This window comes from Pan troglodytes, chromosome 8 (genome assembly GCF_028858775.2).
Source record: "Pan troglodytes isolate AG18354 chromosome 8, NHGRI_mPanTro3-v2.0_pri, whole genome shotgun sequence".
Classification (NCBI taxonomy): domain Eukaryota; kingdom Metazoa; phylum Chordata; class Mammalia; order Primates; family Hominidae; genus Pan; species Pan troglodytes.
The window spans coordinates 73,272,423-73,292,380 of NC_072406.2; the positions used below are offsets into that span (position 1 = coordinate 73,272,423).

General features: G+C 41.0%; 1 protein-coding gene across 15 annotated transcripts in view; it reads right to left on the reverse strand.

Annotated features, from left to right (window-relative positions):
- RHOBTB1 (Rho related BTB domain containing 1) overlaps positions 1 to 7,823 on the reverse strand; it is a 141,036-nt gene extending 133,213 nt beyond the window's left edge. For 6 of the 15 annotated variants that reach the window (XR_010159739.1, XM_054659388.2, XM_054659387.2 and 3 more), the window contains 1 exon segment: positions 7,667 to 7,784. The gene's annotated coding sequence lies outside the window, so the exon portion shown is untranslated. 15 annotated transcript variants of the gene reach the window in all.
- Positions 7,824 to 19,958: the final 12,135 nt, after the last annotated feature.

The following is a 19,958-nucleotide window of genomic DNA, read 5'->3' on the forward strand; positions in this document are numbered from 1 at the left end:
AGGACAACAGTAAACATGCAGGCTTGACCTCTGACCTCAGGGTACTTCTAGTCCAGTAAGGATGAGGATAAGCAATTAAAAAATGAAATAATCAAATGGTAGTATACTACAATAAATAAAACAAAGTGATGTAATAGAAAGTGAGTGAGATTAGGTGGTCAGGGAGGACTTCTCTGAGGAGGTGACATCTTATCTGGGCCAAGCACCATCTGAGGGAAGAATATTCCAGAGAAACATAACAGCTAATAATGCAAAGACCCTATGGGAGAAACAGGCTTGTGAAAATGATAGCACTTCCAGAAAATACAAATGGTAGATCTCCAAGTTCACATTTTCCATAATACTTCAGTCTTGAAATATCTGCATGATGTTTCCCTTCTCTTTTTTTTAGAAGTTAGATTTTCTAATGTGAGGGAAAGATATCCTCAGGAAAAAAAATGCAATGCATTTTATTATACATTAAATTCATTCAATAAATATTTGAGTCTACTATCTTTAAGGCACTGTGGGAGATGCTCTCCAGGTGCTTAGCATAAACTAAATAAAAAATAACTGTCATACATGCAACTATAATGTACCTTAAACCAATCTTGTATTGTTCCATCTCATAAGTTTATGAGCCAAGTAAATTCTAGGGCCCAGACACTTTAATGCACAAGAAACCCAAAGCTCTTTAGAAAGGCACCAATCACCCTGTCACAGTTGAAGATAGATAAGTAAAAAAACAAAACAAAACAAAACAAAAAACAAAGCACATAATGAAAGATGCGGCTAAAAATTCTTTCAAATTTTCCAAGCCATGGAGTAACATTGTACTCCATGGCTTGGAAAATGGTCTAAACAACCCTGGCTGCGTACATCAATACATTAAGCTGTGACTAAAGATCATAAATAGCTCCCACATTATTAGATGCTTTCTGGAACTAAATTATTTATGAGTATATTAAAGAAAATAATATACCAGTAAGAGGACTATATTGCTTTGGTCACAAAATTCCATGCTGGGAAATTCTTACATGCTGGCAAATGCTTACTGTGTACCAGGCACCTTACTGAGGACTCAGTGCACATACCTTTGAGGAAGGGATGTTACTACTTTTATTTTACCTATAGGAAGAAACTAAGGTTTAGAGAAGCAAAATGACTGGCCTGGGGGAGGAACCATCAGAGATTGGAACCTAAGCAGTCTGGCTCCAGAGCACCCAAGATATCATTTCCAAAATTAGTGGTCAGCCTTATTACCTACTCAAGGGAAACCTGGCTGCTTCGCAAATTATCTCTGATAACCTCATTTTATCTTACTGTTTAAAAGGCTTTGGGGAACAACACTCACACGCTGATTAATTTAAATATTGGCCAAAAAAGATGGCAAACCTGCTATTAAGAGTAACACATACAATTTTAAAATGTTTATTTGGATCAGAGTAAATTATTTGAATTATCCATAATATTTCCTCTTAGGAGAAATAATAAAGGGTTGAATGTACTTATTTAAAAAATCTCAGAAGTACACACAGCATTTTGCCCACTTGTTTCTGCCCTTATTGTTTTTTGTTAATGCAATTTCAACTTGGAAAAGGGAGATTTTAAAGCTATATTCAAATCCAGAAATCAATCATTTTCCTCTTTTTTTCACTTCCCCCAAAATAAAAAAAAAAATCAGGTTCAAGCAGGTTGCTGAGACTTGCCTTTCATGAACAATATTAGGGGCAGCAGGAGCATATCATAGTATTTATGCACCATTAATTGAATATTTATGCAGTATCACACACTGTGCTAAGCACCAAACAACTTCATTTTATTCTCACAACAACCCCATTAGTAGCTTCTATTATTATTCCCAATTCACAACTCAGGAGATGGGGACTCACAGAAGTTGCTCACAAGTCAAAGAACTCATAGCTCGTAAATGGAGGAGCTCCTACCCGGCTGATTGACTCTGGAGCTTGGGCTTCCTGTGATTTTTCTTATTCTTTCCTTTAGTTTGATCATGTTCTCCCCACTTACATATCAATAAAGACTCTTTATTTTCCAACATGGGCAGTCTAAACCCTTCAGAACTTAAGACTGTCCACAATCCAGTTCTTTTTTTTACCTGCCCAAGCTGATTTATCAGTATTCTGAACTAAATACCCTCAAGGCCTGAGGGAATCTGCCTCCTTTCAAAGCTTCAGATGTCTTCCCACCCACAATCCAGCTAAATTCTACTGCTCTTTAAGGCCTAGTTCAACTATACTTTTCACAGTCACCTTCCAGACCTTTCCAGCCCAGAGAAAATAGCCTGAGGAATTTGCCTCGCTGTCCACCATTGTAGATGACCTGATGTCCCCCACTGTAGATGACCTGATGTCCCCGAGAGCTTCGGAAGCCTGGAACCCAAGGGATGGTTATGCGAGGGCTGTTGGAATGTGCCATGGGGGCATTTTTCTCAGGAGCACGTCCAGAGCTTTTATCAATTTCATTAAGCTTAACAACCACCACTCAGCACCCTTACTTCTAGAAACTAATGACACTGAACACTAATGTTCTCTGATCAGGAATGCCAGATTTAGCAAATAAAAATATTATACGGGAGACACAATTTTACTAAAACATGATTTGTTGTGTATTTGAAATCCAGATTTAACTAGGTATCCTGTATTTGATTTGCAAACTTATCCTGAATGTTTTGTGGATATTAATCTTATCTCTCAGCTGTACAGAATGTAACCATCTGGAGAACAAGGGACTTCACTATTTCCTCATGAAACTTAACACTCAACTCTTATTACTACTTATCAATTTATTTTTGTGGTCCAATAGAAACATTTTTGAACATGCTTGATTTGAGCCAATATCAAGTCTAGTAGCCACAGCATGGTTATGTACACACACACACACACACACACACACACACACGGCTTTTGCTACAATGAAACAAATGTCATCATACCTAGCAAACAATTTTAATCATCTCTGCTATTAGCTGGATTCAAACACACTGAGTTCCTCCCAAAATATCTTTTTTAAAAATATCCTCTTAGGAAGAATCTGGGGAAATTAAAAAGATATCAAAATTGTGATTGGATCTCAAAACGAGATCTTCGGACCATTTGATTGAGAAATCACCAAAGATATTTGTCAAAATGCAGTTGTGTGGGTGCAATCTCAAACCTATTAATTCAGAACTGTGCAGAATGGCTCCAAGCAACCTGTGATTTTAAAAAGCCTTCCAGATGATTTTTATGCCCTCTAAACTTTAAGAACTGTTTGTTTATAAAATGTAATACTTTAGCAAGGATTGCTGTCTATGTTAGAGAAGAAAAGTTAACATTTTGGTGCTTAAAGATAAGCCATCAATATTTTGAGGTTCAAACTAGCAATAATCTTTTAAATGTATCTTTAATCTATCACACCAGTGTTAAATGCTCAGCCCTGTAAATTTTCTATTTGGACTGTCCAAGCATTTAAAAAGAATTGGTAAACTAATGATAAGTATTAAAAGGCTGCTTGATGGATTATTAAAATAGTAAATGTGTCACCGAAGTTTATAGAGACCAGAAGAAATTTAAAAATAGGTTATACATACTAAGATGTTCTAATGCTGCTACTCAGGATTGGTCTGGGCAACCTAAGGCTCTTTTGAATTTCTGAAAGAAAGCATCATTGTCCAAAGCTCCTTACTGCTGTTGACTGGGTGGTCCTCACTATTTTTGATCTGAGTGAAAAGAATGCTGGTTTATAAGTCAGAAGGCTTAGGTTCTATAGCTTATGCTCTGTTTTGGGGGGCTTCAGTTTGCTCATCAATAAAACAATGGCTGAGACTATTAGCTGATCTCTAAGGTATTGTCTAGACCTAAATTTCTATTATCATTCTGAGCTTCAGTTTCCTTTGCCGTAAAATATGGGGTTGTACTAGGTGCAGTGTGTCCATTTGTCCTGTGTGTCTGAGGGCGGCCCTGTCGTCTCCATTATGGTACTCAGATCTCCATTCATAATTCAGGCTCACCCTCTCTAACACTATAAGATCAATGATGCTTCATTTAGGCTTTCCCAAGGAAGGGACAATATATTAGCCATTCACACGTGTCTTTTATAAGAGATAATTACTTATTCAAACATACTTACAGACCAACAACTATGTGCTATTCATCACTGTGCTAGGCCCTGGGAATACAGTAATGAAAAAAGTCAGAAAACAGAGTTCTGGCCTATGCAGCCTACATTCTGATGGGGAAGTAAGGAGTGATGGGGAAGAAGATAAAAACAACAGTCATATTAAACAAATATAAATAAGAGACTTCGGTTTGTAATCGGCTCCGTGAGGGATAACTGAGGGCTGAGATGGAGAACAGAAAGGTGTTCAGAAGAAGACTCCTAGAGGAAGTGCAATTTACTTAGACCTAAAGGAAGAAAAGAAGAAAAACGGGAAGGAAGGGGGTGGAAAAAGGGGAAGGGAGAGCATATGCTGGGATCCTGTGGGAGAAATAGCTTATGTGCTTGGCATCCAAAATCCTGGAACTGTCTCTTCTATCTCTGAGAGATAATTTAATCCAAAGCTAGTGAAAGGAAACCAGAGGCCCAGAGGGTTTAAAGGACTTCTCTGAGGTCAAATGGCTAATTAATAGAAGAACTCTTCCACACTTCAGTGCAGAATGTGAACTCTTCTTAGAGACTGCAACGCAGCAGGAAGTACCAGACTGTAGTGGTTCAAATCCTGGCTCTTCTATTCATAAACTGCTCATCCTTGGGCATGAAAGCTTCTTTGAGCCTCAGTTTTCTTTTCTGTGAAACACAGACAACGCCTGCCTCACCAGATGATTACAAGAATTTCATGAGATATTGTGGCACAGTGCCTAGTATATCACAGCTGCTCCGGAAATGCAAGCTCTTTTATTTTTCACCTAGTGCACTTTCACCTGTACCAACTTGTTGTCAAATCAAGACAAAGTAGAGCAGAGGTTAAGTTACTTGGATAAAGGAGGAGTGGCGGCAGAGGGAAGGTTGTAGAATACTGGAATGGAGCCTATTTAGCAACTGCGCATCCAAATTTTAGCGGAGGAAATGAAAAGAAAAGTCCACTAAAGTGGACAAGTGTCAAAAAAAAGACATCCCCAACTTCATTAAGGTCACAGCTTAACCTGCTAGTGGTAAATCTAGAGTTGTCTACCTAAAACAACAACAAAAAAGATCCCTTGTATCAGTATTTATACTTAAAAGTAGCATATAAGAAACTAGTTTTACTCTAGGATGTCGGTAAACAGAAGAACGACACACTTTGTTATTCAAACCATGCTAAGAGAAAAATGTTAATATGCCACTAAATCAACTGGGAACAAACCAATTATCTGCAGGATATTAAAATGATAGCTGGTGTTAAGGATGCTTCAAAACCAAGCCCATGATATCGGAGGAATCAATAATTAATCCAAGTAGCTATACAGATTTTCTTCATTGTCTGTGAACAAAACCACAGGTTGAATTCAACCTTAAAATGCCAAGAGGCATATTTCATGGATTAGACTGGAAAGCTATGAGGCTATTCCACAAAAACCTGCATGCCTTCCCTGTTAGGGAATGTTTATGGTTCAGACACACATGAACCAGGGCTGACTATTTCTTAGTTTCAGAAGTTCACTGGGTCCCTCTTCACCCAACCATAAGGTAAATGCCATTTCATATACAGCTTTTTGAAATGCAGCTTATTTTATGATTCTCTGCTGTTGCTTTATGGGAGAAATTTTATTTCAAAGTTTCATAGGATGTGAACTGAACTCGTTATTTTGCTCCAAACTCATTGTTTAATTGACAGGAAACATGCATCTAAATCATCTTACATGCATGGCATAAGCAGCTACATAAATTTAACAATGGGTGGATTATTACTATTTAGCATATTTATAGAATTTTAGACTCAGGAAGCATTTTACAAATCTTTTATTAGTTAATCCTTACACTTCCGAGTGCATCTGACAGGTGGTAAACAATGCTTTGGGGTTTAAATTGCCAATACATGAAAACTTTAATGGGGAAAAAGAAATCTACAGCCTTCCTCCTTGCTCCCAAATGTGTCTAGGGCACATTTTTGATACCTACTTCTTCTCACCAGAGACTAAGGCTAGCGGCCCAAGAAGCAGAGTTGCACACACTGAAACACTAGTAATAAAAAATATATATTTTGGGTTTTTTCCCAGATCTGGTGGCCAACACCAGGGGAGACCTTCTCACCAAGAGCAAGATGATGCGACAGGATTCTCAGCACACACACCTCTCGGTAATACAGCGCATAAAAAGGCACATAAAGAAGCAGTCAATTTCTCTAAAACTATACGGTAAACTTAGTTTCGAATTCAAATTCTAGCAATGCCACACCTGCTGGACTCATTATTTGAGTGACATCACCAGTGATTACTTCTCTTAAAATACATGCATGTGTATTGAAACATAAAACTCAATTTAAACTAAGAGAATGTATATCTTCATTTTTTTTTAATTCCCAAGTGTTAAAAATCAAGTGAGTATTCAAGCTCACTTGAATACCAGTTCAAACTTTGTATGAGTGCTCCAAAATACCCCATCTCCAGACACCACAAGGTGTGGCATAGCAGGGCAAAGCAAGCCTCAATAAATCAAAGTCTAGTTCTTGACCCAAACCTTTTTACAGCCCGGGGCTTTCACGGCTAACAAACCAAGAAAAATCAATCCCGCATCACCTTAGGGCCGGGCATGAGGAGCTGCAGATGCTGCGCCTACTTTCAGAAGACCCCAGTGTGGCACGTCCAGCCCAGATTCTTATTTTTTCTGACTGACAGTGACTTTATCTCTCTAATCCCTCTGGCCACCCCCGCCTCCGCCAGTGTGTGTGTGTGTGTGTGAGTGCGCGCGCGCGCACGCGTGTGTGTGTGTGTGTGTGTGCTGGGGGACGCTTAGGTAGGAGGGTGCTCAAGACACCCAAAGTATTCTGGAAGCAAGCACCCTCTGGGGCCCTGTGCTTTGTCAGAGCAGCTGGGCTAGCTGTGAGGAGGTCAGCGAAAGGTAACCAGGTCACCCTCCTTTCAAGGGTGCAAAGGGATGCTCCAAGCTCTCGCGTCCCCATGAGCCTGCGGATGTGGGGACTGCGGGTGGGCAGAGAGACCCCCCATAATCCCGCCCACCCTGGAGCGGCTCCTCCCGGGCGCGCTCCCGCCCCGCCACGCCCCGCGACGCCCGCGCTACCTGGGGACGCTGGAAGCTCCCGCGGCGGCTCTGGGTCCCGCCAGGCGGCCGAGGCTGGCGCGGGCTTTGTAAAGCCGCCGGGACAGCGCCGACCCCGCCCCGCCCCGCCGACCCCGCCCTCTCCCACCTCGGCCGCCTCCCCCGCCTGCATCCCGGGCCACAGTCCCCGTTCCGCCACCTCGCTCCCGGCCCGGCAGCCGCCGCCCTGCGGGGCGGGGACCACGGGTCCCTCCCCATCCTCGCGGCCGGCCGGACAGTCCTGCGGGCGGGGCCCCAACGCCTAGGCGGTCCCGGGAGCCCTGGGCCGCCTCCCCCCGCCCCCCAGGGCTGTCACCCGCTGGCGCGTGGGGCTCCTACTGGGACCCCGGTCTTTGGACCCGGCCCCTGTGGCCCCAGTGCCTGCGGCCTCGCCATTCTCCGCTCAGGGCCCGAGGGGCCGCCCTTCCTGGAGGCCTCCCCAGGACCCACCCACCTCTGGGACTTGCGGGGGCATCTCCTGCAAATGGACGCCAAGTCTGGGGAAAGTTTCTGGCGATGTCAAGGGTCAGCCTTTTCTTATAGGGACGTTCTCTAGCCAACTGATGGAAACTGAAGGATTCCATCAGGGGGTTCTGCTGACATCACAAATCACACATGGCTTAGTCGTTTACTAATGGTCCTGTCGTTACTTAGTCGTTACACATGGTCGTGTCGTGTCGTTTACATAGAGACTCTCCATCCTTACTGCAACCTTCTGCACGTTCGCCTTTGGAGGCCCCAAGCTAGTGACATGTCAGCGACAGGGTGTAGGGAACTTAATTTTTAAATAAACAATTAATATTAGAAACCCGCACATTTATACGTTTGCTGTGCACCAAGCTCTAAGTGTGGTCACCTTTGAATAGTTCAGACCTTCCAGTGGTCAAGATGATCTAGGCCAATCACTATCCTGCACTTCCTCATCTCCAGAACTTTTGGTCTTTTTACTCTTCTTTTTCATTTTCCCTTTGATATTAAGGAGAGGTAAAAATAAGATGCAACAAAATCAGTTTGAAGAGCTTTTACCAGCTGGTGTAAAACTTTATGGGAGAGGCAGTCTGCAATCATTGGAAATAAGATTAGAAAATTATCTGTACACCTAACTGCAGTTTTACCATTTTTTTGCATGAGCTTGCGTAATGAAGGGCTAGAGATAGCTATTATTTTTAGCAGAAATAATGCTTTTCTAAGAATTAAGTAGATTAAAAGTATGATATAGCTGGGATGTCAGATCAGGGTAAAACTCTATTGACAGGAGAACGAACGAAACGAGCTGATAGTATAGGAGATCCAACAACTCTTTGAAGTAGTAAAATTGGTTTTGTCTTGGAGTTTATACAAATGGTTATGCTAGAAAACAGAACCTTTATAGTCCTAGTTGCCATTTAATGAATTATTTCCTTTTCAATATCTCTATTTCCTTCAACTGTTTCTCTTTCTAATAAGATATAATTTAAAGATTGCTCAAAGCTTTGGACATCCATTCATTCTTCATTTCTTTTCTTTTCTTCTTCTTCTTATTATTATAATACTTTAAATTCTAGGGTACATGTGCACAACCTGCTGGTTTGTTACATAGGTATACATGTGCCATGTTGGTTTTCTGCACCCATCAACTCATCACTTACATTAGGTATTTCTCCAAATGCTATCCCTCCCGCAGCCCACCACCACCCAACAGGCCCTGGTGTGTGATGTTCCCCTCCCTGTGTCCCTGTGTTCTCATTGTTCAACTTCCACTTATGAGTGAGAACATGCGGTGTTTGGTTTTCTGTTCCTGTGTTAGTTTGCTGAGAATGATGGTTTCCAGCTTCATCCATGTCCCTGCAAAGGACATGAACTCATCCTTTTTATGGCTGCATAGTATTCCATGGTGTATATGTGCCACATTTTCTTTATCTAGTCTATTATTGATGGACATTTGGGTTGGTTCCAAGTCTTTGCTATTGTGAATAGTGCCGCAATAAACATACATGTGCATGTGTCTTTATAGTAGCATGATTTATAATCCTTTGGGTATATACCCAGTTATGGGATTACAGGGTCAAATGGTCTTTCTAGTTCTAGATCCTTGAGGAATCACCACACTGTCTTCCACAATGGTTGAACTAATTTACACTCCCACCAACAGTGTAAAAGCATTCCTATTTCTCCACATCCTCTCCAGCATCTGTCGTTTCCTGACTTTTTAAAGATCGCCATTCTAACTGGTGTGAGATGGTATCTCATTATGGTTTTGATTTGCATTTCTCTGATGGCCAGTGATGATGAGCATTTTTTCATGTCTATTGGCAGCATAAATGTCTTCTTTTGAGAAGTGTCTGTTCATATCCTTTGCCCACTTTTTGATGGGGTTGTTTGTTTTTTTCTTGTAAATTTGTTTAAGTTATTTGTAGATTCTGATATTAGCGCTTTGTCAGATGCATAGATTGCAAAATTTTTCTCCAATTTTGTAGGTTGCCTGGTCACTCTGATGATATTTTATTTTGCTGTGCAGAAGCTTTTTAGTTTAATTAGACCCCATTTGTCTATTTGACTTTTGTTGCCATTGCTTTTGGTGTTTTAGTCATGAAGTCTTTGCCCATGCCTATGTCCTGAATGGTATTGCCTAGGTTTTCTTCTAGGAATTTTATGGCTTTAGGTCTTACATACAAGTTTTTAATCCATCTCAAGTTAATTTTTGTGTAAGGTATAAGGAAGGGATCCAGTTTCAGCTTTCTACATATGGCTAGCCAGTTTTCCCAGCACCGTTTATTAAATAGTGTTTTTGTCAGGTTTGTCAAAGATCAGATGGTTGTAGATGTGTGGTGTTATTTCTGATGCCTTTGTTCTGTTTCATTGGTCTATATCTCTGTTTTGGTACCAGTACCATGCTGTTTTAGTTACTGTAGCCTTGTAGTATAGTTTGGAGTCAGGTAGCATGATGCCTCCAGCTTTTTCTTTTTGCTTAGGATTGTCTTGGCAATGTGGGCTCTTTTTCAGTTCCATATGAACTTTAAAGTAGTTTTTTCCAATTCTGTGAAGAAAGCCACTGGTAGCTTGATGGGGATAGTATTGAATCTATAAATTACCTTGGGAAGTATGGTCATTTTCACTTCCTATCCATGAGCATGGGATGTTCTTCCATTTGTTTGTGTCGTCTTTTATTTTGTTGAGCAGTTGTTTGTAGTTCTCCTTGAAGAAGTCCTTCACATCCCTTGTAAGTTGGATTCCTAGGTATTTTATTCTCTTTGTAGTAATTGTGAATGGGAGTTCACTCATGATTTGGCTCTCTGTTTGTCTGTTCTTGGTGTATAGGAATGCTTGTGATTTTTGCACATTGATTTTGTATCCTGAGACTTTGCTGAAGTTGCTTATCAGCTTAAGGAGATTTTGGGCTGAGACGATGAGGTTTTCTAAATATACAATCATGTCATCTGCAAACAGGGACAATTTGACTTCCTCTTTTTCTAATTGAATACTTTTTATCTCTTTATCTTGCATGATTGCCCTGGCCAGAACTTCCAATACTATATTGAATAGGAGTGGTGAGAGAGGGCATCCTTGTCTTGTGCTGGTTTTCAAAGGGAATGCTTCCAGTTTTTGCCCATTCGGTATGATATTGGCTATGGATTTGTCATAAATAGCTCTTATTATTTTGAGATACATTCCTTCAATACCTAATTTATTGAGAGTTTTTAGCATGGAAGGCTGTTGAATTTTGTTGAAGGCCTTTTCTGCATCTATTGAGATAATCATCTGGTTTTTGTCATTGGTTCTGTTTATGTGATGGATCATGTTTATTGATTTGTGTATGTTTAACCAGCCTGCATCCCAGGGATGAAGCTGACTTGATCGTGATGGATAAGCTTTTTGATATGGTGCTGAATTCGGTTTGCCAGTATTTTATTGAGGATTTCCGCATCGATGTTCATCAGGGATATTGGCCTAAAATTCTCTTTTTTTGTTGTGTCTCTGCCAAGCTTTAGTATCAGGATATTGCTGGCCTCATAAAATGAGTTAGAGAGGATTCTCTCTTTTTCTATTGATTGGAATAGTTTCAGAAGGAATGGTACCAGTTATTCTTTGTACCTCTGGTAGAATTCGGCTATGAATCTGTCTGGTCCTGGACTGTTTTGTTGGAACCTGTTATTGGTCTATTCAGAGATTCAACTTCTTCCTGGTTTAGTCTTGGGAGGGTGTATGTGTCCAGGAATTTATCTGTTTCTTCTAGATTTTCTAGTTTATTTGCATAGAGGTGTTTATAGTATTCTCTGATGGTAGTTTGTATTTCTGTGGGATTGGTGATGATATCCCCTTTATCAGTTTTTATTGCATCTATTTGATTCTTCCCTCTTTTCTTCTTTATTAGTTTTACTAGCAGTCTATCTATCCTGTTGATCTTTTCAAAAAACCAGCTCCTAGATTCATTGATTTTTTTGAAGGGTTTTTTTTGTGTTTGTGTCTCTGGCTCCCTCAGTTCTGCTTTGATCTTAGCTATTTCTCATGTTCTGCTAGCTTTGGAATTTGTCTGCTCTTGCTTCTCTAGTTCTTTTAATTGTGATGCCAGGGTGTTGATTTTAGATCTTTCCTGCTTTCTCATGTGGGCATTTAGTGCTACAAATTTCCCTCTACACACTGCTTTAAATGCGTCCCAGAGATTCTGGTGCATTGTGTCTTTGTTCTCATTGATCTCAAAGAACAACTTCACCTCTGCCTTCATTTCATTATTTACCCAATAGTCACTCAGGAGCAGGTTGTTCAGTTTCCATGTAGTTGTTCAGTTTTGAGTGAGTTTCTCAACCCTGTGTTCCAATTTGATTGCACTGTGGTCTGAGAGACAGTTTGTCGTGATTTCTATTCTTTTACATATGCTAAGGAGTTTTCTACCTCCAACCATTTGATCAATTTTAGAATAAGTGTGATGTGGTGCTCATAAGAATGTATATTCTGTTGATTTGGGGTGGAGAGTTCTGTAGATGTCTATCAGGTCTGCCTGGTCCACAGCTGAGTACAAGTCCCGGACATTCCTGCCAATTCTCCGTCTCATTGATCTGTCCAATATTGACAGTGGGGTGCCAAAGTCTCCCTTTATTATTGTGTGGGAGTCTAAGTCTCTTTGTAGGTCTCTAAGAACTTGCTTCATGACCCTACCTCGTGCTCCTGTATTGGATGCATACATACTTAGAATAGGTAGTTCTTCTTGTTGAGTTGATCCCTTTATCATTATGTAATGGCCTTCCCTGTCTCTTTTGATCTTTGTTGGTTCAAAGTCTATTCTATCAGAGAGCAGGATTGCAACCCCTGCTTTCCTCTGCCTTCCACTTGCTTGGCAGATCTTCCCCCATCCCTTCATCTTGGGCCTATGTCTGTCTTTGCATGTGAGATGGGTCTCCTGAATACAGCACACCGATGGGTCTTGCCTCTCCAAAAAACTTGCCAGTCTGTGTCTTTTAATTGGGGCATTTAGCCCACTCACATTTAAGGTTAATATTGTTATGTGTGAATTTGATCCCGCCATCACGATGCCAGCTGGTTACGTCACCCATTAATTGATACAGTTTCTTTATAGCGTCAATGGTCTTTACAATTTGGCATGTTTTTGCAGTGCCTGGTACCGGTTGTTCCCTTCCATGTTTAGTGCTTCCTTCAGGAGCTCCTATAAGGCAGGCCGGGTGGTGACAAAAATCTCTCAGCATTTTCTTGTCTGTATAGGATTTTATTTCTCCTTCACTTATGAAGCTTAGTTTGGCTGGATATGAAATTCTGGGTTGAAAATTCTTTTCTTTAAGAATGTTGAATATTGGCCCCCACCCTTTTCTGGCTTGTAGGGTTTCTGCCAAGAGGTCCACTGTTAGTCTGATAGGCTTCCCTTTGTGGGTAACCTGACCTTTCTCTCTGGCTTCCCTCAACATTCCTTTCTTCATTTCAATCTTGGTGAATCTGACAATTAGGTGTCTTGAGGTTGCTCTTCTCAAGGAGTATCTTTGTGGTGTTCTCTGTGTTTTCTGAATTTGAATGTTGGCCTGCCTTGCTAGGTTGGGGAAGTTCTCCTGGATAATATCCTGAAGAGTGTTTTCTAACTTGGTTCCATTCTCCCCATCACTTTCAGGTACACCAATCAAACATAAATTTGGTCTTTTCACATAGTCCCATATTTCTTGGAGGCTTTGTTCATTTCTTTTCACTCTTTTATTTTTAATCTTGTCTTCTCTCTTTATTTCATTAATTTGATCCTCAATCACTGATACCCTTTCTTCTGGTTGATCAAATTGGCTATTGAAGCTTGTGTATGCTTCACGCAGTTCTCGTACTGTGGTTTTCAGCTCCATCAGGTCATTTAAGCTCTTCTCTACACTGGTTATTCTAGTTAGCCATTCGTCTAACCTTTTTTCAAGGTTTTAAGCTTCCTTGCGATGGGTTAGAATGGTTAGAAGATGCTCCTTTAGTTATTGTTATTACTGACCTTCTGAAGCCTACTTCTGTCAACTCGTCAAACTCATTCTCCATGCAGCTTTGCTCCCTTGCTGGTGAGGAGTTGTGTTTCTTTGGATGAGAAGAGGCATTCTGGTTTTTGGAATTTTCAGCCTTTCTGCTCTGGTTTCTCCTCATCTTTGTGGTTTTATCTACCTTTGGTCTTTGATGTTGGTGACCTACACATGGAGTTTTGGTGTGGATGTCCTTTTTGTTGATGTTGATGGTATTCCTTTCTGTTTGTTAGTTTTCCCTCTAACAGACAGGCCCCTCAGCTGCAGGTCTGTTGGAGTTTGCTGGAGCTCCACTCCAGACGTTGTTTGCCTGGGTATCACCAGCAGAGGCTGTAGAACAGCAAATATTGCTGCCCAATCTTTCCTCTGGAAGCTTTGTCCCACAGGGGCACCCACCTGTATGAGGTGTCTGTCAGCCCCTACTGGGAGGTGTCTCCCAGTCAGGCTACATGGGAGTCAGGGACCCACTTGAGGAGGCAGTCTGTCTGTTCTCAGATCTTGAACGCTGTGCTGGGAGAATCACTGCTCTCTTCAGAGCTGTCAGGCAGGGATGTTTAAGTCTGCAGAAGCTGTCTGCTGACTTTTGTTCATATATGCCCTGCCTCCAGAAGTAGAATCTAGAGGGGCAGTAGGCCTTACTGAACTGTGGTGGGCACTGCCCAATTTGAGCTTCCCTGCCACTTCGTTTACACTCTGAGCATAGAACCCCCTACTCAAGCCTCAGCAATGGTGGACACCCCTCCCCCACAAGCTCCAGTGTCCCAAGTTGATCTTAGACTGCTGTGCTAGCTGTGAGCAAGGTTCTGTGGGCATGGGACCTGCCAAACCAAGCATGGGAGGGAATCTCCTGGTCTGCTGGTTGTGAAGACCATGGGAAAAGTGTAGTATTTGGGCAGAAGTGTGCTGTTCCTACAGGTACAGTCACTCACAGCTTCCCTTGGCTAGGAAAAGGAAATCCCCTGACCCCTTGCACTTCCTGGGTGAGGTTACACACCACCCTGCTTTGGCTCACCCTCCTTGGGCTGCACCCACTGTCCAACAAGTGCCAATGAAATGAACAAGTACCTCAGTTGGAAATGCAGAAATCACCCGTCTTCTGTGTTGATCTCACTGGGAGCTGTAGACCAGACCTGTTCCTATTCAGCCATCTTGGAAGCGACCTTTTTCTTTTCTTTTTTAGAGACAAGGTCTCACTCATTTTCTTTTCCTTTTTAGAGACAAGGTCTCACTCTGTGGCCCAGGCTGGACTGTAGTGACACTATCATAGCTCGCTATAACCTTGAACTTCCACCCTCAAGCCATCCTCCAACTTGGCCCCCCAAAGTGCTGGGATTACATGTATGAGTCACCACACCTGGTCCCATTTAGTCTTTTTTTTTTTTTTCTTGAGATGGAATCTAGCTCTGTTGCCCAGGCTGGAGTGCAGTGGCCGTCTCTGCTCACTGCAACCTCTGTCTCCTGGGTCCAAGTGATTCTCCTGCCCCAGCCTCCCAAGTAGCTGGGATTACAGGCATGCACCACCATGCTCCACTAATTTTTTGTATTTTTAGTAGAGACAGGGTTTTACCATGTTGGTCAGGCTGGTCTCGAAATCCTGACTTCAGGTGATCCGCCTGCCTTGGCCTCCCAAAATGCTAGGATTACTGGTGTGAGCCACCTCTTCCGGCTGGTCCCATTCATTCTTTAAAGAATGTAATGAGGGCTCAGCAAATGGTTGGCATTGAGCATGGTGCAGGTAATATAAGGGGGAACCAGATAAACATTAGGAGCTTACATTCTAATGAGAGAAGAGACACCTGCTAAACAGACAAGTACAAAAATGACCAATTGCACCTTTGAAAAGTTGTGTGTGGAGAAATGGAGTGGTAGGAGAGCACAGCCTCTACGTAGTTTTAATTTTAGATTCCTCTTTTGATTTGAACCCTAGAATTATTTTTTTTTCTTTTTTTTTTTTCTGATACAGGGTCTTACTCTGTCACCCAGGCTGAAGTGCAGTAGCATGATCTCAGCTCACTGCAACCTCCGCCTCTCAGGTTCAAGAGAGGCAAAGCTGCTGGCACATGACCATGCCCAGCTAATTTTCATATTTTTTAGTAGAGATGGGGTTTCCCCAAGATAGCCAGGCTGATCTCAAACTCCTGGCCTCAAGTGATCCACAAGCCTTGGCCTCCCAAAGTGCTGGGATTACAGGTGTGAGCTACCGCACCCGGCGGTATTATTTCAAGCCAGCAAAGATTTTGATGTTGTTGTTATCCTTTCTTTCGTATCCCATATCTAATCCATTAGGAAATCCTGATACCTCCATCTTCCAAAGGTATTTCAAATCCTAGGTCCATTCTCTTCCAAACTAGCATTGTTTACTTGGATTTGCGAAAAAGCCTCTAAGCTTGTCTTTCTGCTCTTAGTCTTGCCCCATAGTCTGTTATCCAGATAGCATTTAATGTGACAGTTTTTGAAAGTATATATCATAATTCTTGTCAGTCCTCTGCTCAAAAAAAAAAAAAAAAAAAAACCCTCAATGGCTTTCTATTGCTCTCAGAATACAATACAACAGGACCCTGTCTGTCAAGGCCTTACCTGCTTGCCACTTCACCTCTCTTACCTCCTTCTCTACCACTGTCCTCTCCTACATCTTATCACAGGTTCTCTGGCTTTCTTTTGCTCTTTCAACCTCATTCTCCTGTCTCTTGACCTTTGAGCTAGAACTCTTCCTGTAAATATTTAGAGTCTTGCTCCTCAGCTACATCAGATGTCTACTCCCGTGTCTGCTATTGGAGAAGCAATCCGTCACCACCCATTCTACAAATAGCCCCCTTTCTCAACCTCCTCATTCTTTGTCTCCTTAATTAATTTAGTTTTCCTTTTAATACATAAGTTAACATGTGTGTGTGCATTGTCTGCTGTTTTCCCCCTGCAGTGAGAACAGCAACTTGGTTATAGTGCCAGGAACATAGAAAGCATTCAACAAATATCTGTTGAAAGCAAGCATATAAATTATATTATAGAATGGAGGTTTGTGTTACCACAAGATTCATGTGTTGAAAGCCTAATCCCCAAATATGACTGTATTTGGAGACAGGGCCTTTAAGGAAGTAACTGGGCCCTGATCTGATAGTATTGGTGTCCTTATGAGAAGAGACATCTGAGCACTCACTCCCTCTCTTCATATGCATACACTGAGGAAAGGTGGTGTGAGCTGATACTGGGAAGGTAGTCACTTGCAAGCCAGGAAGGGAGCCTGAACTGAATCAGCTGGCACTTTGATCTTGGACTTTCCAACCTCCAGAACAGTGAGAAACAAATTTCTGTCATGTAAGCCACCCAGTGTATGATATTTTGTTATGGCAGCCCAAGCAGACTAAGACAAATTACAAAGAATATAGCACAAAAGAAACAAGGAGTTTAGATAGAATCTACACACACATTGTGTCACAAATCATTTCAGGATCACTCGTGCAATTGAAAGGTGTAATGGTGTGACCTTTAACCAGTAAATAACCCTTTGCAGCACTTCTCAGAATAATTGAGGCTTCAAGAATACTCTTATCTTAACCTGAGAGTACAATAGGTGTTCAAGATGAACGAATACCTTTTACAGCTTTTTTTGTTATTTTTTCTAAAGTCATGAATGCTTGAATCTCAGAGGAGAAAGAATTATCTAGTTACAATAGGGAAAAAAAATGCTCTATGAAAGTTCCCAACTGATCACAATGAAGGAGTCACATGCAGCTGGGTGCCTAGAACATAGCCATGACCTGTTGCTATTCAAGTAAAATATCAAATGCTTCCAATAACAGCTACAGCTACCTACCACAACTGTTTTTACTCTTGGTCTCCAAAGTAGGCCATGAGGAATAAGTATTAGAGCTTCCACTTACATTTTTTATTATAAAAGAAACTAAGCCTCTGCAAATGTGCAATAAACAGATTGAAATTGGCGCCCTTATTTGCCCAGAGGTCAGCTGGTCTCTTGACCTCCCTTTCAGAGATATCCTGAGGAAATATTGGGAGAGTCACAGTATGGAGGGGCTACCATGTGGTCTTTACACTTCTTTCATTTCCACTGTGTTGCCTCTTATTGATGTTTATGTGTGTTCACTTAAGGAACTGAAGATTCTATTTTCCAATTTTAACCAAGTAGAAGTATCAGAATAGAAAAGTGGTTTACAAGGATTTCTGCAGAGAAGACAATACTAGTAATATAAGTTTAAGCAACAACAGGAAATCAGTGCAGTTGACAGATTTCCTACTGTATTCTTAGCCTAATGGGAGAGGTTAGCAACACTGATGATCTATCTAATTCAGACTTACAAGAAGTCAGCTCCTCCCTTCCACTGAGATATAGGTTTACATTTACTTTTATTAATGATGAACCTTGCCTTGAATATATTTATTGTATTTCGAGACATAGGCCAATGCCAATGATAATATGAAACATTGTGGCAAGCAAAATATTAATAAATATGATATGTTTAATCATTAAATGATTTTTCAGATTTACTTGTGTGTATGTTTTATAATGTACAATGGTGTGTGTAATAAATAAGCAATCTTATTATTAAGTTAACAAATAAATAAATATTGGGGACATATAATGAACATTTCTAACTGATGTAGTATCATAAAAGTTTGGAAACCACGGATTTACATATACAGGGGTAAAATAATTTATTAGAACACAAAACCCTGGTCTTGAAGGAGAAGAACAAATAAATCCAACTTTTTTTTGTGTGTGTGTGTGTGAGACAGAGTCTCGTTCTGTTGACCAGGCTAGAGTGCAGTGGTGTGATGGTTCACTGTAACCGCTGCCTCCCAGGTTCCAGAGATTCTCGTGCCTCAGCATCCAGAGCAGCTGGGACTACAGGCACAGCTAATTTTTGTATTTTTGGTAGAAACGGGGTTTCATCATGTTGGCCAGGCTGGTCTTGAACTCCTGGCCTCAAGTGATCTGCCCACCTCAGCCTCTCAAAGTGCTGGGATTACAGACGTGAGCCACCGTGCCCAGCCCAAATCCAACATTTTAATTACAGGATATCTGCTAAGGGTATGGATGATTCAGCACCCTTCTATATCTTTCTTCTCTCCTATGCCTTTTAATCATTTCTCAATTTCAAGAAAAATGAGAAGAGAAGAAAGTTTGTTAATTTACCATGATATTTGGAGAGGAAATTTAATTTGCCAAATAAAAGAAGTTTGAGATCTATTTAGGGGTTTTTCAGTTTTGAATTCTTACGGATGATAATAATATGACTTGAGATTCACCCATCTTCTTTAAATTTGTTGATTTTTCTCTTACGATGGAATGTACCCATAGGACTTGAGATTTGAAGTAATATTCATACATGGTCAAATTCTTCTCACTGTTCCTTCTCACATACAAGAAAGGTTTGTCCTACTTTTTCAAGCTATCAAAAACTCCCTTCTTCCCACTCTAAAATTTTACATGTTCATTGGCAGCATGAATTTTTACATTTTCATATTCAGCCACATGTATTGTGTAACTATTGGCATAATATTTTAATTAGGACTGTCTAGTTCTAGTTTCTTAGCTGAGTATCATCATATCATAAAATTTTGAGGTTGGAGGGATCCTTGGCTACAGTTCACTGTGTGAATGAAGATGCTGAGTTTCGAGATGCCCAAGGGGCTTGCTCATGGTCAAACCACTAGATCCTGGCAGAACTGAGACTAGATATCAAGCTTTCTGACTTCTCATTCTGCATATTTTCTACTGCGACACGCTGCTGCAGAGTGAGCTTGATGAGAATGTTGTTTTTCTTGTCAAGTATGAGTTAGAGAAAGTGGGAGGTCTTCGGCTATGCCTCACTGTGCTCATACATACGTGTGTTAGGCAGCCCAGGGAATTCCAGTTCCCCAAATATCCCGACCCCAAAAGGTGCCCATGAAGGAAAAGGGATCTCTCCTAGATTTTGTTTATTTTACAACTAATACAAAATGAGAGGAGACCTTATAGGTTATTTTATTTTTCTCCTTGGAGTCTTAGAAATTAACTCACTGCTAAGCTGCTGCCAGCTTCTATTTTCCCGATTAGAACTTTAACCTTTATAAAAAACATTATTTTGATAAGATGGTCCGAGTGAAAAAAAATAGAAATAAGAATATCAGTAAGACCTAGGCATGCGGCATACTTTAAACTAGTTGGTAGGGATTATTGGTTACCGCTTAGCAATAATACCTAATGGTTTGGTAGAAAATTTTTAAGGAGAGTGAATGGAAACCTAATTTACTGAGGTACTTAAAATATAGCTAAATAGAATA